This window comes from Pseudophryne corroboree, chromosome 3, assembly GCF_028390025.1.
Source record: "Pseudophryne corroboree isolate aPseCor3 chromosome 3, aPseCor3.hap2, whole genome shotgun sequence".
Taxonomy (NCBI): domain Eukaryota; kingdom Metazoa; phylum Chordata; class Amphibia; order Anura; family Myobatrachidae; genus Pseudophryne; species Pseudophryne corroboree.
The window spans coordinates 112,466,782-112,481,062 of NC_086446.1; the positions used below are offsets into that span (position 1 = coordinate 112,466,782).

The 14,281-nt window shown below is 41.7% G+C and overlaps 34 non-coding genes and 29 pseudogenes across 34 annotated transcripts; all 63 read left to right on the forward strand.

The window, feature by feature from the left end:
* Nucleotides 1–46: 46 nt before the first annotated feature.
* LOC135064943 (5S ribosomal RNA) lies at nt 47–165 on the forward strand. Its single transcript, XR_010251239.1, has one exon. It is a non-coding gene; the product is annotated as a 5S ribosomal RNA (ribosomal RNA).
* A 107-nt stretch (nt 166–272) lies between these two features.
* LOC134885212 (5S ribosomal RNA) lies at nt 273–391 on the forward strand. The gene has a single exon (XR_010169332.1). It is a non-coding gene; the product is annotated as a 5S ribosomal RNA (ribosomal RNA).
* Nucleotides 392–498: 107 nt separating this feature from the next.
* Nucleotides 499–617, forward strand: LOC135065682 (5S ribosomal RNA). Its single transcript, XR_010251955.1, has one exon. It is a non-coding gene; the product is annotated as a 5S ribosomal RNA (ribosomal RNA).
* A 322-nt stretch (nt 618–939) lies between these two features.
* Nucleotides 940–1,058, forward strand: LOC134886048 (5S ribosomal RNA). The gene has a single exon (XR_010170144.1). It is a non-coding gene; the product is annotated as a 5S ribosomal RNA (ribosomal RNA).
* Nucleotides 1,059–1,165: 107 nt separating this feature from the next.
* On the forward strand, nt 1,166–1,284 carry LOC135064174 (5S ribosomal RNA). The gene has a single exon (XR_010250486.1). It is a non-coding gene; the product is annotated as a 5S ribosomal RNA (ribosomal RNA).
* A 107-nt stretch (nt 1,285–1,391) lies between these two features.
* LOC135058555 (5S ribosomal RNA) lies at nt 1,392–1,510 on the forward strand. Its single transcript, XR_010244982.1, has one exon. It is a non-coding gene; the product is annotated as a 5S ribosomal RNA (ribosomal RNA).
* A 107-nt stretch (nt 1,511–1,617) lies between these two features.
* LOC135059570 (5S ribosomal RNA) lies at nt 1,618–1,736 on the forward strand. The gene has a single exon (XR_010245972.1). It is a non-coding gene; the product is annotated as a 5S ribosomal RNA (ribosomal RNA).
* Nucleotides 1,737–1,843: 107 nt separating this feature from the next.
* On the forward strand, nt 1,844–1,962 carry LOC135060694 (5S ribosomal RNA). Its single transcript, XR_010247088.1, has one exon. It is a non-coding gene; the product is annotated as a 5S ribosomal RNA (ribosomal RNA).
* Nucleotides 1,963–2,069: 107 nt separating this feature from the next.
* LOC134901302 (5S ribosomal RNA) lies at nt 2,070–2,188 on the forward strand. Its single transcript, XR_010174791.1, has one exon. It is a non-coding gene; the product is annotated as a 5S ribosomal RNA (ribosomal RNA).
* A 107-nt stretch (nt 2,189–2,295) lies between these two features.
* Nucleotides 2,296–2,414, forward strand: LOC134887826 (5S ribosomal RNA; annotated as a pseudogene).
* Nucleotides 2,415–2,521: 107 nt separating this feature from the next.
* On the forward strand, nt 2,522–2,640 carry LOC134902094 (5S ribosomal RNA). The gene has a single exon (XR_010175569.1). It is a non-coding gene; the product is annotated as a 5S ribosomal RNA (ribosomal RNA).
* A 106-nt stretch (nt 2,641–2,746) lies between these two features.
* LOC135060670 (5S ribosomal RNA) lies at nt 2,747–2,865 on the forward strand. Its single transcript, XR_010247064.1, has one exon. It is a non-coding gene; the product is annotated as a 5S ribosomal RNA (ribosomal RNA).
* A 107-nt stretch (nt 2,866–2,972) lies between these two features.
* On the forward strand, nt 2,973–3,091 carry LOC134891775 (5S ribosomal RNA; annotated as a pseudogene).
* A 107-nt stretch (nt 3,092–3,198) lies between these two features.
* LOC134892697 (5S ribosomal RNA) lies at nt 3,199–3,317 on the forward strand (annotated as a pseudogene).
* Nucleotides 3,318–3,424: 107 nt separating this feature from the next.
* LOC135058556 (5S ribosomal RNA) lies at nt 3,425–3,543 on the forward strand. The gene has a single exon (XR_010244983.1). It is a non-coding gene; the product is annotated as a 5S ribosomal RNA (ribosomal RNA).
* Nucleotides 3,544–3,650: 107 nt separating this feature from the next.
* On the forward strand, nt 3,651–3,769 carry LOC134901592 (5S ribosomal RNA). Its single transcript, XR_010175078.1, has one exon. It is a non-coding gene; the product is annotated as a 5S ribosomal RNA (ribosomal RNA).
* A 107-nt stretch (nt 3,770–3,876) lies between these two features.
* On the forward strand, nt 3,877–3,995 carry LOC135062114 (5S ribosomal RNA). The gene has a single exon (XR_010248473.1). It is a non-coding gene; the product is annotated as a 5S ribosomal RNA (ribosomal RNA).
* Nucleotides 3,996–4,102: 107 nt separating this feature from the next.
* On the forward strand, nt 4,103–4,221 carry LOC135070120 (5S ribosomal RNA). The gene has a single exon (XR_010256294.1). It is a non-coding gene; the product is annotated as a 5S ribosomal RNA (ribosomal RNA).
* Nucleotides 4,222–4,328: 107 nt separating this feature from the next.
* Nucleotides 4,329–4,447, forward strand: LOC135065683 (5S ribosomal RNA). The gene has a single exon (XR_010251956.1). It is a non-coding gene; the product is annotated as a 5S ribosomal RNA (ribosomal RNA).
* Nucleotides 4,448–4,554: 107 nt separating this feature from the next.
* LOC134891103 (5S ribosomal RNA) lies at nt 4,555–4,673 on the forward strand (annotated as a pseudogene).
* A 107-nt stretch (nt 4,674–4,780) lies between these two features.
* Nucleotides 4,781–4,900, forward strand: LOC134895877 (5S ribosomal RNA; annotated as a pseudogene).
* A 107-nt stretch (nt 4,901–5,007) lies between these two features.
* LOC135064945 (5S ribosomal RNA) lies at nt 5,008–5,126 on the forward strand. The gene has a single exon (XR_010251241.1). It is a non-coding gene; the product is annotated as a 5S ribosomal RNA (ribosomal RNA).
* Nucleotides 5,127–5,233: 107 nt separating this feature from the next.
* LOC134894225 (5S ribosomal RNA) lies at nt 5,234–5,352 on the forward strand (annotated as a pseudogene).
* A 107-nt stretch (nt 5,353–5,459) lies between these two features.
* Nucleotides 5,460–5,578, forward strand: LOC134890862 (5S ribosomal RNA; annotated as a pseudogene).
* Nucleotides 5,579–5,685: 107 nt separating this feature from the next.
* On the forward strand, nt 5,686–5,804 carry LOC135070461 (5S ribosomal RNA). The gene has a single exon (XR_010256627.1). It is a non-coding gene; the product is annotated as a 5S ribosomal RNA (ribosomal RNA).
* A 107-nt stretch (nt 5,805–5,911) lies between these two features.
* LOC134887827 (5S ribosomal RNA) lies at nt 5,912–6,030 on the forward strand (annotated as a pseudogene).
* Nucleotides 6,031–6,137: 107 nt separating this feature from the next.
* LOC134902095 (5S ribosomal RNA) lies at nt 6,138–6,256 on the forward strand. The gene has a single exon (XR_010175570.1). It is a non-coding gene; the product is annotated as a 5S ribosomal RNA (ribosomal RNA).
* Nucleotides 6,257–6,362: 106 nt separating this feature from the next.
* LOC135060671 (5S ribosomal RNA) lies at nt 6,363–6,481 on the forward strand. Its single transcript, XR_010247065.1, has one exon. It is a non-coding gene; the product is annotated as a 5S ribosomal RNA (ribosomal RNA).
* Nucleotides 6,482–6,588: 107 nt separating this feature from the next.
* Nucleotides 6,589–6,707, forward strand: LOC134891776 (5S ribosomal RNA; annotated as a pseudogene).
* Nucleotides 6,708–6,814: 107 nt separating this feature from the next.
* On the forward strand, nt 6,815–6,933 carry LOC134892698 (5S ribosomal RNA; annotated as a pseudogene).
* Nucleotides 6,934–7,040: 107 nt separating this feature from the next.
* Nucleotides 7,041–7,159, forward strand: LOC135058558 (5S ribosomal RNA). Its single transcript, XR_010244985.1, has one exon. It is a non-coding gene; the product is annotated as a 5S ribosomal RNA (ribosomal RNA).
* A 107-nt stretch (nt 7,160–7,266) lies between these two features.
* On the forward strand, nt 7,267–7,385 carry LOC134901593 (5S ribosomal RNA). Its single transcript, XR_010175079.1, has one exon. It is a non-coding gene; the product is annotated as a 5S ribosomal RNA (ribosomal RNA).
* A 107-nt stretch (nt 7,386–7,492) lies between these two features.
* LOC135062115 (5S ribosomal RNA) lies at nt 7,493–7,611 on the forward strand. Its single transcript, XR_010248474.1, has one exon. It is a non-coding gene; the product is annotated as a 5S ribosomal RNA (ribosomal RNA).
* Nucleotides 7,612–7,718: 107 nt separating this feature from the next.
* Nucleotides 7,719–7,837, forward strand: LOC135070122 (5S ribosomal RNA). The gene has a single exon (XR_010256296.1). It is a non-coding gene; the product is annotated as a 5S ribosomal RNA (ribosomal RNA).
* Nucleotides 7,838–7,944: 107 nt separating this feature from the next.
* On the forward strand, nt 7,945–8,063 carry LOC135065684 (5S ribosomal RNA). The gene has a single exon (XR_010251957.1). It is a non-coding gene; the product is annotated as a 5S ribosomal RNA (ribosomal RNA).
* A 107-nt stretch (nt 8,064–8,170) lies between these two features.
* Nucleotides 8,171–8,289, forward strand: LOC134891104 (5S ribosomal RNA; annotated as a pseudogene).
* A 107-nt stretch (nt 8,290–8,396) lies between these two features.
* LOC134895879 (5S ribosomal RNA) lies at nt 8,397–8,516 on the forward strand (annotated as a pseudogene).
* Nucleotides 8,517–8,623: 107 nt separating this feature from the next.
* On the forward strand, nt 8,624–8,742 carry LOC135064946 (5S ribosomal RNA). Its single transcript, XR_010251242.1, has one exon. It is a non-coding gene; the product is annotated as a 5S ribosomal RNA (ribosomal RNA).
* Nucleotides 8,743–8,849: 107 nt separating this feature from the next.
* On the forward strand, nt 8,850–8,968 carry LOC134894226 (5S ribosomal RNA; annotated as a pseudogene).
* Nucleotides 8,969–9,075: 107 nt separating this feature from the next.
* Nucleotides 9,076–9,194, forward strand: LOC134890863 (5S ribosomal RNA; annotated as a pseudogene).
* A 107-nt stretch (nt 9,195–9,301) lies between these two features.
* On the forward strand, nt 9,302–9,420 carry LOC135070462 (5S ribosomal RNA). Its single transcript, XR_010256628.1, has one exon. It is a non-coding gene; the product is annotated as a 5S ribosomal RNA (ribosomal RNA).
* A 107-nt stretch (nt 9,421–9,527) lies between these two features.
* On the forward strand, nt 9,528–9,646 carry LOC135070969 (5S ribosomal RNA). The gene has a single exon (XR_010257116.1). It is a non-coding gene; the product is annotated as a 5S ribosomal RNA (ribosomal RNA).
* Nucleotides 9,647–9,753: 107 nt separating this feature from the next.
* Nucleotides 9,754–9,872, forward strand: LOC134890864 (5S ribosomal RNA; annotated as a pseudogene).
* A 107-nt stretch (nt 9,873–9,979) lies between these two features.
* On the forward strand, nt 9,980–10,098 carry LOC134887213 (5S ribosomal RNA; annotated as a pseudogene).
* Nucleotides 10,099–10,205: 107 nt separating this feature from the next.
* LOC135070970 (5S ribosomal RNA) lies at nt 10,206–10,324 on the forward strand. The gene has a single exon (XR_010257117.1). It is a non-coding gene; the product is annotated as a 5S ribosomal RNA (ribosomal RNA).
* A 107-nt stretch (nt 10,325–10,431) lies between these two features.
* On the forward strand, nt 10,432–10,550 carry LOC134895148 (5S ribosomal RNA; annotated as a pseudogene).
* Nucleotides 10,551–10,657: 107 nt separating this feature from the next.
* Nucleotides 10,658–10,776, forward strand: LOC134888448 (5S ribosomal RNA; annotated as a pseudogene).
* Nucleotides 10,777–10,883: 107 nt separating this feature from the next.
* On the forward strand, nt 10,884–11,002 carry LOC135060825 (5S ribosomal RNA). Its single transcript, XR_010247219.1, has one exon. It is a non-coding gene; the product is annotated as a 5S ribosomal RNA (ribosomal RNA).
* Nucleotides 11,003–11,109: 107 nt separating this feature from the next.
* LOC134887403 (5S ribosomal RNA) lies at nt 11,110–11,228 on the forward strand (annotated as a pseudogene).
* A 107-nt stretch (nt 11,229–11,335) lies between these two features.
* Nucleotides 11,336–11,455, forward strand: LOC134885971 (5S ribosomal RNA). The gene has a single exon (XR_010170071.1). It is a non-coding gene; the product is annotated as a 5S ribosomal RNA (ribosomal RNA).
* A 107-nt stretch (nt 11,456–11,562) lies between these two features.
* On the forward strand, nt 11,563–11,681 carry LOC134891704 (5S ribosomal RNA; annotated as a pseudogene).
* A 107-nt stretch (nt 11,682–11,788) lies between these two features.
* LOC134891160 (5S ribosomal RNA) lies at nt 11,789–11,907 on the forward strand (annotated as a pseudogene).
* Nucleotides 11,908–12,014: 107 nt separating this feature from the next.
* Nucleotides 12,015–12,133, forward strand: LOC134891941 (5S ribosomal RNA; annotated as a pseudogene).
* Nucleotides 12,134–12,240: 107 nt separating this feature from the next.
* Nucleotides 12,241–12,359, forward strand: LOC134887349 (5S ribosomal RNA; annotated as a pseudogene).
* Nucleotides 12,360–12,466: 107 nt separating this feature from the next.
* Nucleotides 12,467–12,585, forward strand: LOC134888396 (5S ribosomal RNA; annotated as a pseudogene).
* Nucleotides 12,586–12,692: 107 nt separating this feature from the next.
* Nucleotides 12,693–12,811, forward strand: LOC134888397 (5S ribosomal RNA; annotated as a pseudogene).
* Nucleotides 12,812–12,918: 107 nt separating this feature from the next.
* On the forward strand, nt 12,919–13,037 carry LOC134892648 (5S ribosomal RNA; annotated as a pseudogene).
* Nucleotides 13,038–13,144: 107 nt separating this feature from the next.
* Nucleotides 13,145–13,263, forward strand: LOC135070262 (5S ribosomal RNA). Its single transcript, XR_010256433.1, has one exon. It is a non-coding gene; the product is annotated as a 5S ribosomal RNA (ribosomal RNA).
* A 108-nt stretch (nt 13,264–13,371) lies between these two features.
* LOC135059268 (5S ribosomal RNA) lies at nt 13,372–13,490 on the forward strand. Its single transcript, XR_010245678.1, has one exon. It is a non-coding gene; the product is annotated as a 5S ribosomal RNA (ribosomal RNA).
* Nucleotides 13,491–13,597: 107 nt separating this feature from the next.
* On the forward strand, nt 13,598–13,716 carry LOC134896185 (5S ribosomal RNA; annotated as a pseudogene).
* Nucleotides 13,717–13,823: 107 nt separating this feature from the next.
* Nucleotides 13,824–13,942, forward strand: LOC135067140 (5S ribosomal RNA). Its single transcript, XR_010253364.1, has one exon. It is a non-coding gene; the product is annotated as a 5S ribosomal RNA (ribosomal RNA).
* A 107-nt stretch (nt 13,943–14,049) lies between these two features.
* On the forward strand, nt 14,050–14,168 carry LOC134896187 (5S ribosomal RNA; annotated as a pseudogene).
* Nucleotides 14,169–14,275: 107 nt separating this feature from the next.
* The window catches only part of LOC134889183 (5S ribosomal RNA), a 119-nt pseudogene continuing 113 nt past the window's right edge, over nt 14,276–14,281 (forward strand).

Here is a 14,281-nt window from a genome sequence, read left to right on the forward strand (position 1 = left end):
ACCAGTAGTTAGAAGTAAAAAAGTTCTAACAGAAACCACAAAGCTCATCTACAGCCACACCACACTGGATGCGCCCAATCTCATCTGATCTTGGAAGCTAAGCAGTGTTGGCCCTGGTAAGTACTTGGATGGGAGACCACCTGGGAATACAAGGTGCTGTAGATATTTTTATACTGCCAACACCGTTCTGTTGATGCATTCCATTTTCAAACGTATTCATTTATGAACCAGTAGTTAGAAGTAGAAAAGTTCTAACAGAAACCACAAAGCTCATCTACAGCCACACTACATTGGATACGCCCAATCTCATCTGATCTTGGAAGCTAAGCAGTGTTGGTCCTGGTTAGTACTTGGATGGGAGACCACCTGGGAATACAAGGTGCTGTAGATATTTTTATACTGCCAACACCGTTCTGTTGATGCATTCCATTTTCAAACGTATTCATTTATGAACCAGTAGTTAGAAGTAGAAAAGTTCTAACAGAAACCTCAAAGCTCGTCTACAGCCACACCACACTGGATACGCCCAATCTCATCTGATCTTGGAAGCTAAGCAGTGTTGGGCCTGGTTCGTACTTGGATGGGAGACCACCTGGGAATACAAGGTGCTGTAGATATTTTTATACTGCCAACACCGTTCTGTTGATGCATTCCATTTTCAAACGTTTTCATTTATGAACCAGTAGTTAGAAGTAGAAAAGTTCTAATAGAAACCACAAAGCTCAACTACAGCCACACCACACTGGATACGCCCAATCTCATCTGATCTTGGAAGCTAAGCAGTGTTGTACCTGGATGGGAGACCACCTGGGAATACAAGGTGCTGTAGATATTTTTATACTGCCAACACCTTTCTGTTGATGCATTCCATTTTCAAACCTATTCATTTATGAACCAGTAGTTAGAAGTAGAAAAGTTCTAACAGAAACCACGAAGCTCATCTACAGCCACACCACACTGGATGCGCCCAATCTCATCTGATCTTGGAAGCTAAGCAGTGTTGTTCCTGGTTAGTACTTGGATGGGAGACCACCTGGGAATACAAGGTGCTGTAGATATTTTTATACTGCCAACACCGTTCTGTTGATGCATTCCATTTTCAAACGTATTCATTTATGAACCAGTAGTTAGAAGTAAAAAAGTTCTAACAGAAACCACAAAGCTCATCTACAGCCACACCACACTGGATGCGCCGAATCTCATCTGATCTTGGAAGCTAAGCAGTGTTGGGCCTGGTTAGTACTTGGATGGGAGACCACCTGGGAATACAAGGTGCTGTAGATATTTTTATACTGCCAACACCGTTCTGTTGATGCATTCCATTTTCAAACGTATTCATTTATGAACCAGTAGTTAGAAGTAAAAAAGTTCTAACAGAAACCACAACGCTCATCTACAGCCACACCACACTGGATACGCCCAATCTCATCTGAACTTGAAAGCTAAGCAGTGTTGGGCCTGGTTAGTACTTGGATGGGAGACCACCTGGGAATACAAGGTGCTGTAGATATTTTTATACTGCCAACACCGTTCTGTTGATGCATTCCATTTTCAAATGTATTCATTTATGAACCAATAGTTAGAAGTAAAAAAGTTCTAACAGAAACCACAAAGCTCATCTACAGCTACACCACACTGGATGCGCCCAATCTCATCTGATCTTGGAAGCTAAGCAGTGTTGGGCCTGGTAAGTACTTGGATGGGAGACCACCTGGGAATACAAGGTGCTGTAGATATTTTTATACTGCCAACACCGTTCTGTTGATGCATTCCATTTTCAAACGTATTCATTTATGAACCAGTAGTTAGAAGTAGAAAAGTTCTAACAGAAACCACAAAGCTCATCTACAGCCACACTACACTGGATACGCCCAATCTCATCTGATCTTGGAAGCTAAGCAGTGTTGGGCCTGGTTAGTACTTGGATGGGAGACCACCTGGGAATACAAGGTGCTGTAGATATTTTTATACTGCCAACACCGTTCTATTGATGCATTCCATTTTCAAACGTACTCATTTATGAACCAGTAGTTAGAAGTAGAAAAGTTCTAACAGAAACCACAAAGCTCATCTACAGCCACACCACACTGGATACGCCCAATCTCATCTGATCTTGGAAGCTAAGCAGTGTTGGGCCTGGTTAGTACTTGGATGGGAGACCACCTGAGAATACAAGGTGCTGTAGATATTTTTATACTGCCAACACCGTTCTGTTGATGCATTCCATTTTCAAACGTATTCATTTATGAACCAGTAGTTAGAAGTAGAAAAGTTCTAACAGAAACCACAAAGCTCATCTACAGCCACACCACACTGAATACGCCCAATCTCATCTGATCTTGGAAGCTAAGCAGTGTTGGGCCTGGTTAGTACTTGGATGGGAGACCACCTGGGTTTACAAGGTGCTGTAGATATTTTTATACTGCCAACACCGTTCTGTTGATGCATTCCATTTTCAAACGTATTAATTTATGAACCAGTAGTTAGAAGTAGAAAAGTTCTAACAGAAACCACAAAGCTCATCTACAGCCACACCACACTGGATACGCCCAATCTCATCTGATCTTGGAAGCTAAGCAGTGTTGGGCCTGGTTAGTACTTTGATGGGAGACCACCTGAGAATACAAGGTGCTGTAGATATTTTATACTGCCAACACCGTTCTGTTGATGCATTCCATTTTCAAACGTATTCATTTATGAACCAGTAGTTAGAAGTAGAAACGTTCTAACAGAAACCACAAAGCTCATCTACAGCCACACTACACTGAATACGCCCAATCTCATCTGATCTTGGAAGCTAAGCAGTGTTGGGCCTGGTTAGTACTTGGATGGGAGACCACCTGGGAATACAAGGTGCTGTAGATATTTTTATACTGCCAACACCGTTCTGTTGATGCATTCCATTTTCAAACGTATTCATTTATGAACCTGTAGTTAGTAGTAGAAAAGTTCTAACAGAAACCACAAAGGTCATCTACAGCCACACCACACTGGATACACCCAATCTCATCTGATCTTAAAAGCTCAGCAGTGTTGGGCCTGGTTAGTACTTGGATGGGAGACCACCTAGGAATACAAGGTGCTGTAGATATTTTTATACTGCCAACACCGTTCTGTTGATGCATTCCATTTTCAAACGTATTCATTTATGAACCAGTAGTTAGAAGTAGAAAAGTTCTAACAGAAACCACAAAGCTCATCTACAGTCACACCAGACTGGATATGCCTAATCTCATCTGATCTTGGAAGCTAAGCAGTGTTGGGCCTGGTTAGTACTTGGATGGGAGACCACCTGGGAATAGAAGGTGCTGTAGATATTTTTATACTGCCAACACCGTTCTGTTGATGCATTCCATTTTCAAACGTATTCATTTATGAACCAGTAGTTAGAAGTAGAAAAGTTCTAACAGAAACCACAACGCTCATCTACAGCCACACCACACTGGATACGCCCAATCTCATCTGAACTTGAAAGCTAAGCAGTGTTGGGCCTGGTTAGTACTTGGATGGGAGACCACCTGGGAATACAAGGTGCTGTAGATATTTTTATACTGCCAACACCGTTCTGTTGATGCATTCCATTTTCAAACGTATTCATTTATGAACCAGTAGTTAGAAGTAGAAAAGTTCTAACAGAAACCACAAAGCTCATCTACAGCCACACTACACTGGATACGCCCAATCTCATCTGATCTTGGAAGTTAAGCAGTGTTGGGCCTGGTTAGTACTTGGATGGGAGACCACCTGGGAATACAAGGTGCTGTAGATATTTTTTTACTGCCAACACCGTTCTGTTGATGCATTCCATTTTCAAACGTATTCATTTATGAACCAGTAGTTAGAAGTAGAAAAGTTCAAACAGAAATCACAAAGCTCATCTACAGCCACACCACACTGGATACGCCCAATCTCATCTGATCTTGGAAGCTAAGCAGTGTTGGGTCTGGTTAGTACTTGGATGGGAGACCACCTGGGAATACAAGGTGCTGTAGATATTTTTATACTGCCAACACCGTTCTGTTGATGCATTCCATTTTCAAACGTATTCATTTATGAACCAGTAGTTAGAAGTAGAAAAGTTCTAACAGAAACCACAAAGCTCATCTACATCCAAACCGCACTGGATATGCCCAATCTCATCTGATCTTGGAAGCTAAGCAGTGTTGGGCCTGGTTAGTACTTGGATGGGAGACCACCTGGGAATACAAGGTGCTGTAGATATTTTTATACTGCCTACACCGTTCTGTTGATGCATTCCATTTTCAAACGTATTCATTTATGAACCAGTAGTTAGAAGTAGAAAAGTTCTAACAGAAACCTCAAAGCTCGTCTACAGCCACACCACACTGGATACGCCCAATCTCATCTGATCTTGGAAGCTAAGCAGTGTTGGGCCTGGTTCGTACTTGGATGGGAGACCACCTGGGAATACAAGGTGCTGTAGATATTTTTATACTGCCAACACCGTTCTGTTGATGCATTCCATTTTCAAACGTTTTCATTTATGAACCAGTAGTTAGAAGTAGAAAAGTTCTAACAGAAACCACAAAGGTCAACTACAGGCACACCACACTGGATACGCCCAATCTCATCTGATCTTGGAAGCTAAGCAGTGTTGTGCCTTTTTAGTACCTGGATGGGAGACCACCTGGGAATACAAGGTGCTGTAGATATTTTTATACTGCCAACACCGTTCTGTTGATGCATTCCATTTTCAAACCTATTCATTTATGAACCAGTAGTTAGAAGTAGAAAAGTTCTAACAGAAACCACAAAGCTCATCTACAGTCACACCAGACTGGATATGCCTAATCTCATCTGATCTTGGAAGCTAAGCAGTTTTTGGGCCTGGTTAATACTTGGATGGGAGACCACCTGGGAATAGAAGGTGCTGTAGATATTTTTATACTGACAACACCGTTCTGTTGATGCATTCCATTTTCAAACGTATTCATTTATGAACCAGTAGTTAGAAGTAAAAAAGTTCTAACAGAAACCACAACGCTCATCTACAGCCACACCACACTGGATACGCCCAATCTCATCTGATCTTGGAAGCTAAGCAGTGTTGGGCCTGGTTAGTACTTGGATGGGAGACCACCTGGGAATACAAGGTGATGTAGATATTTTTATACTGCCAACACCGTACTGTTGATGCATTCCATTTTCAAATGTATTCATTTATGAACCAGTAGTTAGAAGTAGAAAAGTTCTAACAGAAACCACAAAGCTCGTCTACAGCCACACCACACTGGATAAGCCTAATCTCATCTCATCTTGGAAGCTAAGCAGTGTTGGGCCTGGTTAGTACTTGGATGGGAGACCACCTGGGAATACAAGGTGCTGTAGATATTTTTATACTGCCAACACCGTTCTGTTGATGCATTCCATTTTCAAACGTATTCATTTATGAACCAGTAGTTAGAAGTAAAAAAGTTCTAACAGAAACCACAAAGCTCCTCTACAGCCACACCAGACTGGATACGCCCAATCTCATCTGATCTTGGAAGCTAAGCAGTGTTGGGCCTGGTTAGTACTTGAATGGGAGACCAACTGGGAATACAAGGTGCTGTAGATATTTTTATACTGCCAACACCGTTCTGTTGATGCATTCCATTTTCAAACGTATTCATTTATGAACCAGTAGTTAGAAGTAGAAAAGTTCTAACAGAAACCACAAAGCTCATCTACAGCCACACTACACTGGATACGCCAAATCTCATCTGATCTTGGAAGCTAAGCAGTGTTGGGCCTAGTTAGTACTTGGATGGGAGACCACCTGGGAATACAAGGTGCTGTAGATATTTTTATACTGCCAACACCGTTCTGTTGATGCATTCCATTTTCAAACGTATTCATTTATGAACCAGTAGTTAGAAGTAGAAAAGTTCTAACAGAAACCACAAAGCTCATCTACAGCCACACCACACTGAATACGCCCAATCTCATCTGATCTTGGAAGCTAAGCAGTGTTGGGCCTGGTTAGTACTTGGATGGGAGACCACCTGGGTTTACAAGGTGCTGTAGATATTTTTATACTGCCAACACCGTTCTGTTGATGCATTCCATTTTCAAACGTATTAATTTATGAACCAGTAGTTAGAAGTAGAAAAGTTCTAACAGAAACCACAAAGCTCATCTACAGCCACACCACACTGGATACGCCCAATCTCATCTGATCTTGGAAGCTAAGCAGTGTTGGGCCTGGTTAGTACTTTGATGGGAGACCACCTGAGAATACAAGGTGCTGTAGATATTTTATACTGCCAACACCGTTCTGTTGATGCATTCCATTTTCAAACGTATTCATTTATGAACCAGTAGTTAGAAGTAGAAACGTTCTAACAGAAACCACAAAGCTCATCTACAGCCACACTACACTGAATACGCCCAATCTCATCTGATCTTGGAAGCTAAGCAGTGTTGGGCCTGGTTAGTACTTGGATGGGAGACCACCTGGGAATACAAGGTGCTGTAGATATTTTTATACTGCCAACACCGTTCTGTTGATGCATTCCATTTTCAAACGTATTCATTTATGAACCTGTAGTTAGTAGTAGAAAAGTTCTAACAGAAACCACAAAGGTCATCTACAGCCACACCACACTGGATACACCCAATCTCATCTGATCTTAAAAGCTCAGCAGTGTTGGGCCTGGTTAGTACTTGGATGGGAGACCACCTAGGAATACAAGGTGCTGTAGATATTTTTATACTGCCAACACCGTTCTGTTGATGCATTCCATTTTCAAACGTATTCATTTATGAACCAGTAGTTAGAAGTAGAAAAGTTCTAACAGAAACCACAAAGCTCATCTACAGTCACACCAGACTGGATATGCCTAATCTCATCTGATCTTGGAAGCTAAGCAGTGTTGGGCCTGGTTAGTACTTGGATGGGAGACCACCTGGGAATAGAAGGTGCTGTAGATATTTTTATACTGCCAACACCGTTCTGTTGATGCATTCCATTTTCAAACGTATTCATTTATGAACCAGTAGTTAGAAGTAGAAAAGTTCTAACAGAAACCACAACGCTCATCTACAGCCACACCACACTGGATACGCCCAATCTCATCTGAACTTGAAAGCTAAGCAGTGTTGGGCCTGGTTAGTACTTGGATGGGAGACCACCTGGGAATACAAGGTGCTGTAGATATTTTTATACTGCCAACACCGTTCTGTTGATGCATTCCATTTTCAAACGTATTCATTTATGAACCAGTAGTTAGAAGTAGAAAAGTTCTAACAGAAACCACAAAGCTCATCTACAGCCACACTACACTGGATACGCCCAATCTCATCTGATCTTGGAAGTTAAGCAGTGTTGGGCCTGGTTAGTACTTGGATGGGAGACCACCTGGGAATACAAGGTGCTGTAGATATTTTTTTACTGCCAACACCGTTCTGTTGATGCATTCCATTTTCAAACGTATTCATTTATGAACCAGTAGTTAGAAGTAGAAAAGTTCAAACAGAAATCACAAAGCTCATCTACAGCCACACCACACTGGATACGCCCAATCTCATCTGATCTTGGAAGCTAAGCAGTGTTGGGTCTGGTTAGTACTTGGATGGGAGACCACCTGGGAATACAAGGTGCTGTAGATATTTTTATACTGCCAACACCGTTCTGTTGATGCATTCCATTTTCAAACGTATTCATTTATGAACCAGTAGTTAGAAGTAGAAAAGTTCTAACAGAAACCACAAAGCTCATCTACATCCAAACCGCACTGGATATGCCCAATCTCATCTGATCTTGGAAGCTAAGCAGTGTTGGGCCTGGTTAGTACTTGGATGGGAGACCACCTGGGAATACAAGGTGCTGTAGATATTTTTATACTGCCTACACCGTTCTGTTGATGCATTCCATTTTCAAACGTATTCATTTATGAACCAGTAGTTAGAAGTAGAAAAGTTCTAACAGAAACCTCAAAGCTCGTCTACAGCCACACCACACTGGATACGCCCAATCTCATCTGATCTTGGAAGCTAAGCAGTGTTGGGCCTGGTTCGTACTTGGATGGGAGACCACCTGGGAATACAAGGTGCTGTAGATATTTTTATACTGCCAACACCGTTCTGTTGATGCATTCCATTTTCAAACGTTTTCATTTATGAACCAGTAGTTAGAAGTAGAAAAGTTCTAACAGAAACCACAAAGGTCAACTACAGGCACACCACACTGGATACGCCCAATCTCATCTGATCTTGGAAGCTAAGCAGTGTTGTGCCTTTTTAGTACCTGGATGGGAGACCACCTGGGAATACAAGGTGCTGTAGATATTTTTATACTGCCAACACCGTTCTGTTGATGCATTCCATTTTCAAACCTATTCATTTATGAACCAGTAGTTAGAAGTAGAAAAGTTCTAACAGAAACCACAAAGCTCATCTACAGTCACACCAGACTGGATATGCCTAATCTCATCTGATCTTGGAAGCTAAGCAGTTTTTGGGCCTGGTTAATACTTGGATGGGAGACCACCTGGGAATAGAAGGTGCTGTAGATATTTTTATACTGACAACACCGTTCTGTTGATGCATTCCATTTTCAAACGTATTCATTTATGAACCAGTAGTTAGAAGTAAAAAAGTTCTAACAGAAACCACAACGCTCATCTACAGCCACACCACACTGGATACGCCCAATCTCATCTGATCTTGGAAGCTAAGCAGTGTTGGGCCTGGTTAGTACTTGGATGGGAGACCACCTGGGAATACAAGGTGATGTAGATATTTTTATACTGCCAACACCGTACTGTTGATGCATTCCATTTTCAAATGTATTCATTTATGAACCAGTAGTTAGAAGTAGAAAAGTTCTAACAGAAACCACAAAGCTCGTCTACAGCCACACCACACTGGATAAGCCTAATCTCATCTCATCTTGGAAGCTAAGCAGTGTTGGGCCTGGTTAGTACTTGGATGGGAGACCACCTGGGAATACAAGGTGCTGTAGATATTTTTATACTGCCAACACCGTTCTGTTGATGCATTCCATTTTCAAACGTATTCATTTATGAACCAGTAGTTAGAAGTAAAAAAGTTCTAACAGAAACCACAAAGCTCCTCTACAGCCACACCAGACTGGATACGCCCAATCTCATCTGATCTTGGAAGCTAAGCAGTGTTGGGCCTGGTTAGTACTTGAATGGGAGACCAACTGGGAATACAAGGTGCTGTAGATATTTTTATACTGCCAACACCGTTCTGTTGATGCATTCCATTTTCAAACGTATTCATTTATGAACCAGTAGTTAGAAGTAGAAAAGTTCTAACAGAAACCACAAAGCTCATCTACAGCCACACTACACTGGATACGCCAAATCTCATCTGATCTTGGAAGCTAAGCAGTGTTGGGCCTAGTTAGTACTTGGATGGGAGACCACCTGGGAATACAAGGTGCTGTAGATATTTTTATACTGCCAACACCGTTCTGTTGATGCATTCCATTTTCAAACGTATTCATTTATGAACCAGTAGTTAGAAGTAGAAAAGTTCTAACAGAAACCACAAAGCTCATCTACAGCCACACCACACTGGATACGCCCAATCTCATCTGATCTTGGAAGCTAAGCAATGTTGGGCCTGGTTAGTACTTGGATGGCAGACCACCTGGGAATACAAGGTGCTGTAGATATTTTTATACTGCCAACACCGTTCTGTTGATGCATTCCATTTTCAAACGTATTCATTTATGAACCAGTAGTTAGAAGTAAAAAAGTTCTAACAGAAACCACAAAGCTCCTCTACAGCCACACCAGACTGGATACGCCCAATCTCATCTGATCTTGGAAGCTAAGCAGTGTTGGGCCTGGTTAGTACTTGAATGGGAGACCAACTGGGAATACAAGGTGCTGTAGATATTTTTATACTGCCAACACCGTTCTGTTGATGCATTCCATTTTCAAACGTATTCATTTATGAACCAGTAGTTAGAAGTAGAAAAGTTCTAACAGAAACCACAAAGCTCATCTACAGCCACACTACACTGGATATGCCAAATCTCATCTGATCTTGGAAGCTAAGCAGTGTTGGGCCTAGTTAGTACTTGGATGGGAGACCACCTGGGAATACAAGGTGCTGTAGATATTTTTATACTGCCAACACCGTTCTGTTGATGCATTCCATTTTCAAACGTATTCATTTATGAACCAGTAGTTAGAAGTAGAAAAGTTCTAACAGAAACCACAAAATTCATCTACAGCCACACCACACTGGATACGCCCAATCTCATCTGATCTTGGAAGCTAAGCAATGTTGGGCCTGGTTAGTACTTGGATGGCAGACCACCTGGGAATACAAGGTGCTGTAGATATTTTTATACTGCCAACACCGTTCTGTTGATGCATTCCATTTTTAAACGTATTCATTTATGAACCAGTAGTTAGAAGTAGAAAAGTTCTAACAGAAACCACAAAGCTTACCTACAGCCACACCAGACTGGATACGCCCAATCTCATCTGATCTTTGAAGCTAAGCAGTGTTGGGCCTGGTTAGTACTTGGATAGGAGACCACCTGGGAATACAAGGTGTTGTAGATATTTTTATACTGCCAACACCGTTCTGTTGATGCATTCCATTTTCAAACGTATTCATTTATGAACCAGTAGTTAGAAGTAGAAAAGTTCTAACAGAAACCACAAAGCTCATCTACAGCCACACCACACTGGATATGCCCAATCTCATCTGATCTTGGAAGCTAAGCAGTGTTGGGCCTGGTTAGTACTTGGATGTGAGACCACCTGGGAATACAAGGTGTTGTAGATATTTTTATACTGCCAACACCGTTCTGTTGATGCATTCCATTTTAAAATGTATTCATTTATAAACCAGTAGTTAGAAGTAGAAAAGTTCTAACAGAAACCACAAAGCTCATCTACAGCCACACCACACTGGATACGCCCAATCTCATCTGAACTTGAAAGCTAAGCAGTGTTGGGCCTGGCTAGTACTTGGATGGGAGACCACCTGGGAATACAAGGTGCTGTAGATATTTTTATACTGCCAACACCGTTCTGTTGATGCATTCCATTTTCAAACGTATTCATTTATGAACCAGTAGTTAGAAGTAAAAAAGTTCTAACAGAAACCACAAAGCTCATCTACAGCCACACCAGACTGGATACGCCCAATCTCATCTGATCTTGGAAGCTAAGCAGTGTTGGGCATGGTTAGTACTTGGATGGGAGACCACCTGGGAATACAAGGTGCTGTAGATATTTTTATACTGCCAACACCGTTCTGTTGATGCATTCCATTTTCAAACGTATTCATTTATGAAGCAGTAGTTAGAAGTAGAAAAGTTCTAACAGAAACCACAAAGCTCATCTACAAGCCACACTACACTGGATACGCCCAATCTCATCTGATCTTGGAAGCTAAGCAGTGTTGGGCCTGGTTAGTACTTGGATGGGAGACCACCTGGGAATACAAGGTGCTGTAGATATTTTTATACTGCCAACACCGTTCTGTTGATGCATTCCATTTTCAAACGTATTCATTTATGAACCAGTAGTTAGAAGTAGAAAAGTTCTAACAGAAACGACAAATGTCATCTACAGCCACACCACACTGGATACGCCCAATCTCATCTGATCTCGGAAGCTAAGCAGTGTTGTTCCTGGTTAGTACCTGGATGGGAGACCACCTGGGAATACAAGGTGCTGTAGATATTTTTATACTGCCAACACCGTTCTGTTGATGCATTCCATTTTCAAACGTATTCATTTATGAACCAGTAGTTAGAAGTAGAAAAGTTCTAACAGAAACCACAAAGCTCATCTACAGCCACACCACACTGGATACGCCCAATCTCATCTGATCTTGGAAGCTGAGCAATGTTGGGCCTGGTTAGTACTTGGATGGCAGACCACCTGGGAATACAAGGTGCTGTAGATATTTTTATACTGCCAAAACCGTTCTGTTGATGCATTCCATTTTCAAACGTTTTCTTTTATGAACCAGTAGTTAGAAGTAGAAAAGTTCTAACAGAAACCACAAAGCTCATCTACAGCCACACCACACTGGATACGCCCAATCTCATCTGATCTTGGAAGCTAAGCATTGTTCGGCCTGGTTAGTATTTGGATGGGAGACCACCTGGGAATACAAGGTGCTGTAGATAGTTTTATACTGCCAACACTGTTCTGTTGATGCATTCCATTTTCAAACGTATTCATTTATGAACCAGTAGTTAGAAGTAGAAAAGTTCTAACAGAAACCACAAAGCTCATCTACAGCCACACCACACTGGATACGCCCAATCTCATCTGATCTTGGAAGCTAAGCAGTGTTGTGCCTGGTTAGTACCTGGATGGGAGACTACCTGGGAATACAAGGTGCTGTAGATAGTTTTATACTGCCAACACCGTTCTGTTGATGCATTCCATTTTCAAACGTATTCATTTATGAACCAGTAGTTAGAAGTAGAAAAGTTCTAACAGAAACCACAAAGCTCATCTACAGCCACACCACACTGGATACGCCCAATCTCATCTGATCTTGGAAGCTAAGCATTGTTCGGCCTGGTTAGTACTTGGATGGGAGACCACCTGGGAATACAAGGTGCTGTAGATAGTTTTATACTGCCAACACTGTTCTGTTGATGCATTCCATTTTCAAACGTATTCATTTATGAACCAGTAGTTAGAAGTAGAAAAGTTCTAACAGAAACCACAAAGCTCATCTACAGCCACACCACACTGGATACGCCCAATCTCATCTGATCTTGGAAGCTAAGCATTGTTCGGCCTGGTTAGTACTTGGATGGGAGACCACCTGGGAATACAAGGTGCTGTAGATAGTTTTATACTGCCAACACCGTTCTGTTGATGCATTCCATTTTCAAACGTATTCATTTATGAACCAGTAGTTAGAAGTAGAAAAGTTCTAACAGAAACCACAAAGCTCATCTACAGCCACACCACACTGGATACGCCCAATCTCATTTGATCTCGGAAGCTAAGCAGTGTTGTTCCTGGTTAGTACCTGGATGGGAGACCACCTGGGAATACAAGGTGCTGTAGATATTTTTATACTGCCAACACCGTTCTGTTGATGCATTCCATTTTCAAACTTATTCATTTATCAACCAGTAGTTAGAAGTAGAAAAGTTCTAACAGAAACCACAAAGCTCATCTACAGCCACACCACACTGGATACGCCCAATCTCATCTAATCTTGGAAGCTAAGCAGTGTTGGGCCTGATTAGTACTTGGATGGGAGACCATCTGGGAATACAAGGTGCTGTAGATATTTTTATACTGCCAACACCGTTCTGGTTGATGCATTCCATTTTCAAACGTATTCATTTATGAACCAGTAGTTAGAAGTAGAAAAGTTCTAACAGAAACCACAAAGCTCATCTACAGCCACACCACACTGGATACGCCCAATCTCATCTGATCTTGGAAGCTAAGCAGTGTTGGGCCTGGTTAGTACTTGGATGGGAGACCTCCTGGGAATACAAGGTGCTGTAGATATTTTTATACTGCCAACACCGTTCTGTTGACGCATTCCATTTTCAAACGTTTTCGTTTATGAACCAGTAGTTAGAAGTAGAAAAGTTCTAACAGAAACGACAAATGTCATCTACAGCCACACTGCACTGGATACGCCCAATCTCATCTGATCTCGGAAGCTAAGCAGTGTTGTTCCTGGTTAGTACCTGGATGGGAGACCACCTGGTAATACAAGGTGCTGTAGATATTTTTATACTGCCAACACCGTACTGTTGATGTATTCCATTTTCAAATGTATTCATTTATGAACCAGTAGTTAGAAGTAGAAAAGTTCTAACAGAAACCACAAAGCTTGTCTACAGCCACACCACACTGGATACGCCCAATCTCATCTGATCTTGGAAGCTAAGCATTGTTGGGCCTGGTTAGTACTTGGATGGGAGACCACCTGGGAATACAAGGTGCTGTAGATATTTTTATACTGCCAACACCGTTCTGTTGACGCATTCCATTTTCAAACGTTTTCGTTTATGAACCAGTAGTTAGAAGTAGAAAAGTTCTAACAGAAACGACAAATGTCATCTACAGCCACACTGCACTGGATACGCCCAATCTCATCTGATCTCGGAAGCTAAGCAGTGTTGTTCCTGGTTAGTACCTGGATGGGAGACCACCTGGTAATACAAGGTGCTGTAGATATTTTTATACTGCCAACACCGTTCTGTTGATGCATTCCATTTTCAAACGTATTCATTTATGAACCAGTAGTTAGAAGTAGAAAAGTTCTAACAGAAACCACAAAGCTCATCTAC